Genomic DNA, 9,915 nt, shown 5'->3' with positions numbered 1-9,915 from the left:
CATGAAGATGAGAGTTCCTGAGCCCAGTGGATAGAGATCCATTGTGCCACATAGCTGCCAGGAGGGACCCTAGAGGACATCTAATACAACCCCTTCATTTTGTATGTAATGGGTCTCCCAGTGCATCCTGGGCCATCTCCAGTTGTCCTGATGAATATCTGGCCACTGGACCCAGATGGCTCTGGAGGAGAAAGTGAGGCTGGTGACCCTGCACAGCCCTCCCTCGCTCAGATCAAAGTCAACTGCAAGTCATGTCATCATCTCCCTGATGTCACGGTCCTCTTTGAGAATGAAAGGCAAACACACAACAACAATACAACAATGGGGTCTTTGAAGCATGCCCAGATTGCCTAACATGGAGAAGCTTTGTGTCTCTTCACCCATGGGTGGGGGTAGCCTTCTTTGGTTGGCTGCCTAACAAGAAGAGGCTGCATCTTTAAAGGTAGCATTCTTTCCTGCTCTCTCTGTTTGAGGTGAAAAGGGCACTTTCTCTTGCATCCTTCTCTTTTAGCTCCTAAAATTGAACCTGGGAGCATTTGTTTCTATTCTGTGTCATTTATCCTAGGCAGAAATCCTTACCAGACCTGGAAAGTTGAGCCATGATGACCTTGGAGGCCAAATTTCAGACAGGATATTGCAGCCAGCCATCCTGGCAAGGAAACCGGCAGTAGTCAGGGTGCCTGGGACTCAAGGCCCAGCAGGGCATTGGATGTGAAACTGGGACTAGGCTCTAAAGGAACTGTACTGATCTAGGAACCTACTGCCCTACTCCTCTCTAAAGACTGGATTCTGAGGAAGAGGGGGAGAGAAGGATTATGCTTCTCGCATGTTGAGGGAATAATGGGTATGTCTGTGATTGTATCTTTTGAAATATTTATTTGTGAAAGCTAACCCAACTGTCAATGTCGACGTGGAATCTGGGGTGCAGGGAATGCCCCCATACCTAGCCTGACACCATTGTTGGGGGCTGGAGCCATTGGCAGAGACACTCCCCCATACCCTTAAGGGTACCAGAAAAGCCCCGAGGAATGGTGAAAGGTAACATATCTGGCTTTCAGGACCACGGCGGCTGGTGTTACATAGAGAGAGGAAACTGAAGCCCAAGTAGTGACTTGCCCAAAGTCACACTGGTAGTATCAGGCATGATTTGAAACGAGGACCTCCAACTCCAGTAGTCAGTGTTCATTCCACACTGTGGCGTCATGGGAAAAACTCTGAATCCAGAGTCAGAAAACCTAGATTTGAATCCCTTATCTGCTAATTATCAAATAATCACTCATTTTGTGTAGTTATCTTGTTTAGTAATTGGGTTATCTTGGGTAATTTGTTCAGTTTCTCTGGCCCTCTGTTTCTTCACCTATAAAATGAGAAGGTCGACTTGAAAATCTGTACGGCCCCCTCCAGCTCTAAATCTACGATTTCTCTAAGATCTTAAGATCTGACCTGGGACTGATGTTGCAAAAGGTTGAATCTTCAGAGCTGCAAAGTTTGATGCTAAGAGATTGGTGGGAAATTATGCTGGTCAAAGCCAATGTAATTTGTCACAGTCAACTTCCACCCAGAAAGACTTGTTTTAAGCCCAACATCATGCCAACCAATTTTGTCATTTTAATTTGCCCAGAGCCCCATACTCCGAGGAATTCATGAATTCATGCTTTCCTTAGCCTTCATGGACATTATAGAGTTTGCTTTCCACTATCATTAGATGGAGCATTGTCTTTGCCATCTCTGCCTTTATTAACCTGCATGCAATTCATAGAGCACCGGACAACCTGCAAAATTTCAGGACGTACTCTTCAAGGGGTGGTTTATTGACATTTAAGAATGGAAGCACAATCACTAAAAGCCACTGTAGTTTCACCAAGAATAGAACATTCCAGACTAACATCACTTTCCTTTTTTCCTTTCCTTTCTTTTCTTTTCCTTTCCTTTCCTTTCCTTTCCTTTTCTTTTATTTTCCTTTTCCTTTCTTTTCCTTCCTTTTCTTTTCTTTTTTTTCCTTTTTTTTTATAAATTTCTTTATTTATTTTTAGTTTACCACGCACGGTTCTACGTAGTTTTGAGTTCCAGTTTTTCTCCCCTCCCTCCTCCCTCCCTCCCCAAGACGGCATGAAGTCTCATATAACTGTCATGTATAACTTCGCATTGAATTAATTTATGCACTAGTCAAGTCGTGGAGAAGAATTTTGACCAATGGAATGAATCATGAGAAAGAAGAAACAGAACAAAAAAAAAAACCCCAAAAACAAAAACAAAAGAGAAGCAGAAAAGGCGAGCATGTAGTGTGCCTCAGTCTGTATTCAAACTTCGCAGTTCTTTGTTTCGATGAAGATAGCATTCTCCATTGTGAGTCCCCTGGAGTTGTCCTTGCCCCTTAGGTTGCTGAGAAAAGCGCAGTTTGTCAGGGTTGGTCCTCACGGAATCCATATATCTGTGGCTGTGCACAACGTTCTCCTGGCTCTGCTCCGCTCACTCAGCATTATGTCGTGTAGGTTTTTCCAGGTTGTTATGAAGTCTGCATCATCCCCTATGGCACAATAGTATTCCATTACCTTCATGTACCACAGTTTGTTCAGCCATTCCCCAATTGATGGGCATCCCTTTGATTTCCAATTCTTGGCTACCACAAAGAGAGCCGCTATAAATATTCTTGTACATATGGGTCCTTTTCCCGCTTGCGTGATTTCTTTGGGATACAGCCCTAGAAGTGGTATTGCTGGGTCAAAGGGTATGAACATTTCTATAGCCCTTTGGGCATAGTTCCAAACCGCCCTCCAAAATGGCTGGATCAGCTCACAACTCCACCAGCAATGCAACAATGTTCCAATTTCCTGATTTGTTATTTTAGCCAATCTGACAGGAGAGATGTGGTATCTAAGAGTTGTTTTGATTTGCATTTCTCTAATCAGCAGCGATCCAGAGCATTTTTCCATATGCCTGTAGATAGTTTTAATTTCTTCCTCTGAAAACTGCCTGTTCATATCCTTTGACCATTTCTCAATTGGGGAATGGCTTGTATTCCTATATATTTGGCTCAGCTCCCTGTATATTTTAGAGATGAGGCCTTTATCAGACATACTAGTTGCAAAGATTTTCTCCCAATTTTCTGCTTCCCTCCTAATTCTTGTTGCATTGGCTTTTTTTGTACAAAAACATTTCAATTTGACATAATCAAAATTATCCATTTTGCATTTTGTAATGCTCTCTATCTCTTGTTGGGTCATGAATTCTTTACTTTTCCACAAATCTGATAAGTAAACTATTCCTTGCTTTCCCAAATTACTTAGAGTATCAACTTTTACTCCTAAATCATGAACCCATTTTGACTTTATTTTGGTATATGGTGTAAGATATTGGTCTATGCCCAGTTTTTATATTTATTATAGACCAATTTCTCTAATGAATATTGATGCAAAAATTTTAAATAAAATATTAGCAAAAAGATTGCAGCAACTCATTACGAGAATAATACACTATGACCAGGTAGGATTTATTCCAGGAATGCAAGGCTGGTTCAATATTAGGAAAACTATTAGCATAATTGACCATATCAGCAACAAAACTAGCAGAAACCATATGATCATCTATAAAATATCTGGGAGTCTATTTGCCAAGACAAACCCAGGGCCTATATGAACATAACTATGAAACACTTTTCACGCGAATAAAATCAGATCTAAATAAATGGAGGAATATCAGTTGCTCATGGTTAGGCCGAGCTAATATAATAAAATGTCTTTTCATTGATATCCTAGATACTCTAGACCTCTTGTTTTTCCAAATGAATTTTGTTATTATTTTGTCCAGCTCAGTAAAAAATTTTTTTGGTGGTTCGATTGGTATGGCACTGAATAGATAGATTAATTTAGGTAGAATTGTTATTTTATAGTGCCTTCAGTAACTTTGAATGGAATTTCTCTTTCTATCTCTTGCTGTTGGGCTTTGTCAGTAATGTATAGGAATGCTGAGGATTTATGTGGGTTTATTTGCTAAAGTTGTTTATTATTTCAAGTAGTTTTTTACTTGATTCTCTAGGATTCTCTAGATAAATCATCATATCATCTGCAAAAAGTGATAATTTAGTTTCTTCTTTTCCTATTCTAATTCCTTCAATTTCTTTTTCTTCTCTTATTGCTACAGCTAATGCTTCCAGTACCAAATTGAATAATAGGGGTGATAATGGACATCCTTGTTTCACCCCTGATCTTATTGGGAATGCATCTAGTTTATCCCCATTACAAATAATGCTTGTTGATGGTTTTAGGTAGATGCTATTTATAATAAATATAAAAATAATTTTCTTTCTCTGTTTTAACTCTACCTGGTTTGGGTATTAGTACCATATTTGTGTCATAAAAAGAATTTGGTAGGACTCCTTCTTCACCTATTTTCCCAAATAGTCTACAAAGTATTGGAATTAGTTGTTCTTTAAATGTTTGATAGAATTCACATGTAAAACCATCTGGCCCTGGAGATTTTTTCCTAGGGAGTTCGCTGATGGCCTGCTCAATTTCTTTTTCTGATATGGGGTCATTAAGAAATTTCACTTCCTTCTCTGTTAGTCTGGGCAGTTTATATTTTTGTAGATATTCATCCATATCTCTAAGGCTGTCAAATTTATGGGCATACAGTTGGGCAAAATAATTCCTAATTATTGTTTTGATTTCCTCTTCATTAGAGGTGACCTCTTCCTTTTCTTTTCTTTTCTTTTCCTTTCTTTTCTTTTTCTTTCTTTTCTTTCTCTTTCTTTCTTTCTTTCTTTCTTTCTTTCTTTCTTTCTTTCTTTCTTTCTTTCTTTCTTTCTTTCTTTCTTTCTTTCTTTCTCTCCTGTCTCTCTCTCTCTCTCTCTCTCTCTCTCTCTCTCTCTCTCTCTCTCTCTCCCTCTCTTTCTCTCTCTCTCTGTCTCTCCAGACTGCTAAATCAAGAGAATACCAAAGACTCAGTATACCTAAATTTCAACAAGGCATTTGAGGGTCTTTCGTGCAATCCTCATGAACAGAGGAGAGAGATGTGGATTAAGTAAAGGTGTAATTAGAGGGACTCAGAATTGGTTGAATAATAAGCCTCAGAGAGTAATGATTACTGGATTGATGTCAGCCAAAAGAAATGCCCCTAGAGGAGTGCCCCAGGACTCCGCTTTTTGCCCTGTTTTGTTCGACTCTTTTATTCATGACTTGGATGAGGGCATAGACAGCATGCTTAACACAATGGGGAATGACAACAAGCTAGGGGGAATAACTAAAATGTTGAATAACAGAGTAAGAGCTCGATGGACTAGACTATTTAGCTGACTAATATGAAATTTAATAGAAACAAATATTAAATCCTTTATTCAGTTAAAAAATCAACTATACAAGTTCAGGGTAGGATAAGAATAATGGGACAGTAAGATTGAAACAATCCGTCAGTGTAATATGCCAGGCAAAAAGCAATCTTAGCCTTTGTTAATAGAGGCCTTGTTTGCCTCAGTTTCCTCATCTGTAAAAATGATCTGGAGAAGGAAATGGCAAACCACTCCAATATCTCTGCCAAGAAGACCCCAAATGGGATCATGAAGAGTCGGACACGACTGAAATAACTCAACAATAGAGACTTGGTCCCAAAAGGAGATGATAATTTTGCTTTATTATTGCCTGTGTCCTGTTGTTTTAGGAAAGACATTAGCAAAATTGAATAAGTTCAAAAGAGGGTGGTGAGATCATGCCCCATAAGAGTTTATTGAAAGACCTAGATGTGTTTAGTCTGGAGAGAAGACTGAAGGGAAGCATGGTAAGAGTCTTCAATTATCTGAAAAACTGCCATGTTAGAAGATGCCTTCAGTTTGTTCTTGTTGGCCCCAGAAGGCAGATCTAGGAGAAATTTACCACGAGGTAGATTTAGGAGGAGGAATATAAGGAAATACCAAATGTAACCTTTGGTTCCTGGGATGCTGCCTGATGAATGTTGTGCCCCTCCCCCCAACACACCCATACAAAACTGCTCCTAGACTTGGGAAAAGGGTCTGATAGACTATCCCAGAGCCCATTTGTTGAGTGATATCTTTTGAACTTGACTTTCTGGGACTTGTGGAACCATAAAGCCATGAAGAAGTAAGAGAGAAGGAGCAAAGAAGCGCATGTCCTCTGCCCCATTCTCTCCAAGGTTTTGGTGGGCTGCTCTTGCTCGACTCTATTGGTGCTCCCCTGCTCCCTACCCTACCCTCGTTTGGGGAGAATAAACAGAGGGAGGGGCAGAGTCCTGACTCCAAAGCTGTAGCTGTTGCTTCCTTTCTGACTGGGTTTTCTCTATTCGATTTAGGATGTATGTCCAATTATCAACAAGAAAACCAGGTGGTCACCAGATCTTGGTCCAATGGGATTAGTGAGGGAAGCAGGTAGAGATTTGGGAAGAGGTTCGGATTGCGAGACCTTGTCCCTGATTCAGCATGAGTTGAGGTAAAGGGGATGGAGTGAATACACTTACCATATGGATTTTTTATCATGCAAGAAACAGGTACTAGACATGCCATATAGGGGCGTACATTTATACTGGTAGGCAAGTCCTTAATTCAATCTTCAGCCTAGGAAGGACCAAAACTCACTTGAGGTGATCACATTCCCCAGGACAATTCTATGACAAGTGGGGCTGCCCCCTCCACATATATTAGACAGAGGGCTTGGAGCTCCCCTCCATCCTACTCTGTATACTCTGGTCCAATATCTTCAATGACTATCAATTAATTTTGTGAGCTGGAATAAGTGGCTTAAAAAACTCTCTGAGCTTTAGGTTTCTTATCTTTAAAATGAACAGGTTAGACTAGATATCTCAAAGGCAGGAGCTGGAATCAGCTCCCAAGAATGTTTTAAGAGCCAATTGTTAAATTTTCAGTTGTCAGCATTTGTATCCCAGAAATCCACAAATGCTGTACATTATGAGAGTTCGATTTACTGTTTTGTTGAAGAAAGTGATGAAGAAAATGTTAATGGTGCAGATTAAACTTGATAGAATGTTGTGGTTACATCCCCATCCACCACCCCAGAGGGCTGGTTGTTAAACATTCACTGGCGTACCTCTTCTTTCACATCTAATAATCTGTTATCTGGGTGGCGTAGTCGATAGAGCACTGGATCCCATGTCAAGAAGACTCAAGTTAGAATCCTACCTCCGGCTCTTACTAGCCGTGTGCCAGTGCTGGGCAAATCACTTAACCTCTCTGACCCTCTGGTTTCTCATCAGTAAAATCAGGATAATGTAGCCCCTACTTCACAGGAGTGTTGTGAGAGCAAAATGAAATAAAATAGGTAAAATACCTCGCAAACCTTAAAGTTCTATAGAAATGCTAGCCCTCCTCTCCGACGACCTCCTCACCAACCTCCCAGGGCTTACGACAGAGACCACATCCTGGAGAAACTTCCACCTTGGCTCTCTGCTCTCCTGCTTGGTCACTACTTGTTCCAGAACACTTTCAGGCAAGTCCCAGTCATCTTTCACTCCACTTCCTTTCTCCAGTCACCTCAACAGCCTCCTTCCCTTCCCCTCCCCTCCCCTCCCCTCCAGTTTTGAAACCATAAGCCCTAATCAAATCGACTCTGCCATCGTTCCTGGATGGGGTGTGTCAATCTTCTCTCCCAAAGCCCCGCCTGTCATCCTTGTAACTTTCCAGACCAAAGCATCCCCTCTTTGGCCACCAGCAGTTGGTCCATAAGGCACAAACTCTAATTCATACTGATACACGAGAAATGCATTAAAGAGGTAAACAACAAAGGCTGTTGCCAGATCCTTGGGAAGAATCACGGGAGGCTTCGTGGAAGAGATAGCATCTGAGTTAGGCTTCAAAATATTTATATTTGCTATGTAAATATAACTCCATAAATATCGAGTCACTTCTCTCTGGTCCTCAGTTTCTTCCTCTGTAAAATGAGGATGTTGGACTAGCACTGCCTCTGATATTCTGGGGTGGGTGGGGAGCATCGTGGCCTGGCAGTACAGAAAGGGGGGGAGCCTGGAGGAACTGAGAGTCCTTAGGGTCTGGTTGCTAAGGTAACTGTCAGCGCACAATAAGGGGTGTGCCGAGGGGCAGGGACTGGCATATGTAAATGAGGCCCTTAATTAGCTTCCTTAGCTCATCTGGTTCTGTTCTTCTAGGCTCCTGGGTTTTACATCAGAGAGAGATTCTGTAGAAATGTAGGGCAGGGAGAGAGTGGAGAGGGGAGAAGGGAAAGGCCATAAAAGGTGGAGACTGCAAATCCTCTCCACTGATAGAAACCTTTTGGCAGGGGCCCCTTCTTCAAAATGGACATCCATCAGCCTGTCAGTCAAACAGGAAGTCAGTCAGCCTCTCAGTCCATCAGGCCATCATTCAGTCAGCCTGTCAGTCCTTCTGCCAGGCAGTCACTCAGTCTGCTGGCCAGGGATGGAAGTTAGTGGGAGGGGTAGTCATAGGTCAATCAATGCACTTGTTTACAGATGAACCCCGTGACTGGCCCAAGAACTGAGTAACTATGACAAAGGGTCAGCCCTGTTCAGACAGAGGCAGAGCAGTCTGCCTCCCATATATGCCACAGGAGTTTGGAGGGGTTCAAGGACTGCACTCCCAAACGTCTTAATTCCAACCAATAGAGTGTCTCTCACAGGGACCTTATCTTCTTTGCATAGACCTCAGTGAGGAGCTACTGTGAGCTGTAATAGGTGCTTCATACATACTAATTAATTCCCTTAGGTTAAGGCATTCGTTGTCCCTAGGAAGCCCCAGCTAAAAATGCACATATGTCACCTGGGAGGGGGTGACACAGGGAACCATCAAACACCCATTAACACCTCAGCAGGGATCGGTCTGTCAGACTCCCCTAAAAACTGTCACTGGAGAAAAAGGAGACTAGCGCTCTAAGCAGATGTTCTGTAGTTTAGATTTAGAGCTGGAAGGGGCCTTCAGAGTCCTCTGTTCTAATCCAACCCCGTATTTTACTGAGTGAAGAAACCGAGGGAAGAATGGTTTGCCTACAGTCAGACCCCGCAGGAGTAAGGAACAGAAGAAGGACTTGACCCCTGGTCTTCCCGTACCAAACCCAGCACTTTCCCCCCATTTTACCACATTGCTCTGTTAGATATGTTGCATAGGAATTATTTTGATGGTTGGAGAAAGCAGGGTAGTCCCAGAACACAGTTGTCCACAGCTGTAACTGTATGAGAAGAGACAGGTGAAGGGAAGCCCTGGCCTGGGTGGAGCTGGTTGGAGGGAGGGATGGGGTAGGTTTTCAAACGATAGGCCTGGTGTCAGCATGTGGGAATGGGATGGAAGCTGATCTGGTAGGGGGTGGGCTGGGGAAAAGCTCAGGGCTAGGAGGAGGAGGGCAAAATCCAGTATGAGGGGCCAAAGGAAGGAGTCTGGGGTGGAGGGGATGTGGGCTAGAGGGCAGGGCAGCTGAAGAGCTCAGAAGCATTTGATGGGGAGGGCTAGAGAGGCTGAGAGGAGTGTAGGGCAGGGTGGTCCAGTGAGGCAGGGAGGAAGAAGGCTTTCAGGAAGGCTCTGAAGTATTTAGGGGGTGAGGACACATATGAGGACATTATGGGGACACACAGAGGGATATGAAGGCACATCCTGTAGACACCTATAGAGGTCACAGATAATATTTATTTAGGTGGGAGAATGGATAAAACACTGGACTTGGAATCAGGGAGCCCTGAGTTCAGATTCCGCCTCCAACAGCTAGCTGTGTGATCCTGGGGCAACTCACTTAACCAGCTCTTGGTTTCTTCATCTGTAAAACAAGGATAAAAATACTATCTGCCTCCCAAGGTTGTTGTGAGAATAAAATGGGATAATATTTGTAAAGAGCTTTGCAGATCTTAAAGCGCTATGCAAATGTTAGCTGTTATGCTCATCTCTGGAGGCATCCACAGGGGTACACAGAGATACCCCCAGACGTGGACAGAGAC

This window comes from Trichosurus vulpecula, chromosome 7 (assembly GCF_011100635.1).
Source record: "Trichosurus vulpecula isolate mTriVul1 chromosome 7, mTriVul1.pri, whole genome shotgun sequence".
Lineage (NCBI taxonomy): Eukaryota > Metazoa > Chordata > Mammalia > Diprotodontia > Phalangeridae > Trichosurus > Trichosurus vulpecula.
This window is presented reverse-complemented; position numbering follows the sequence as displayed.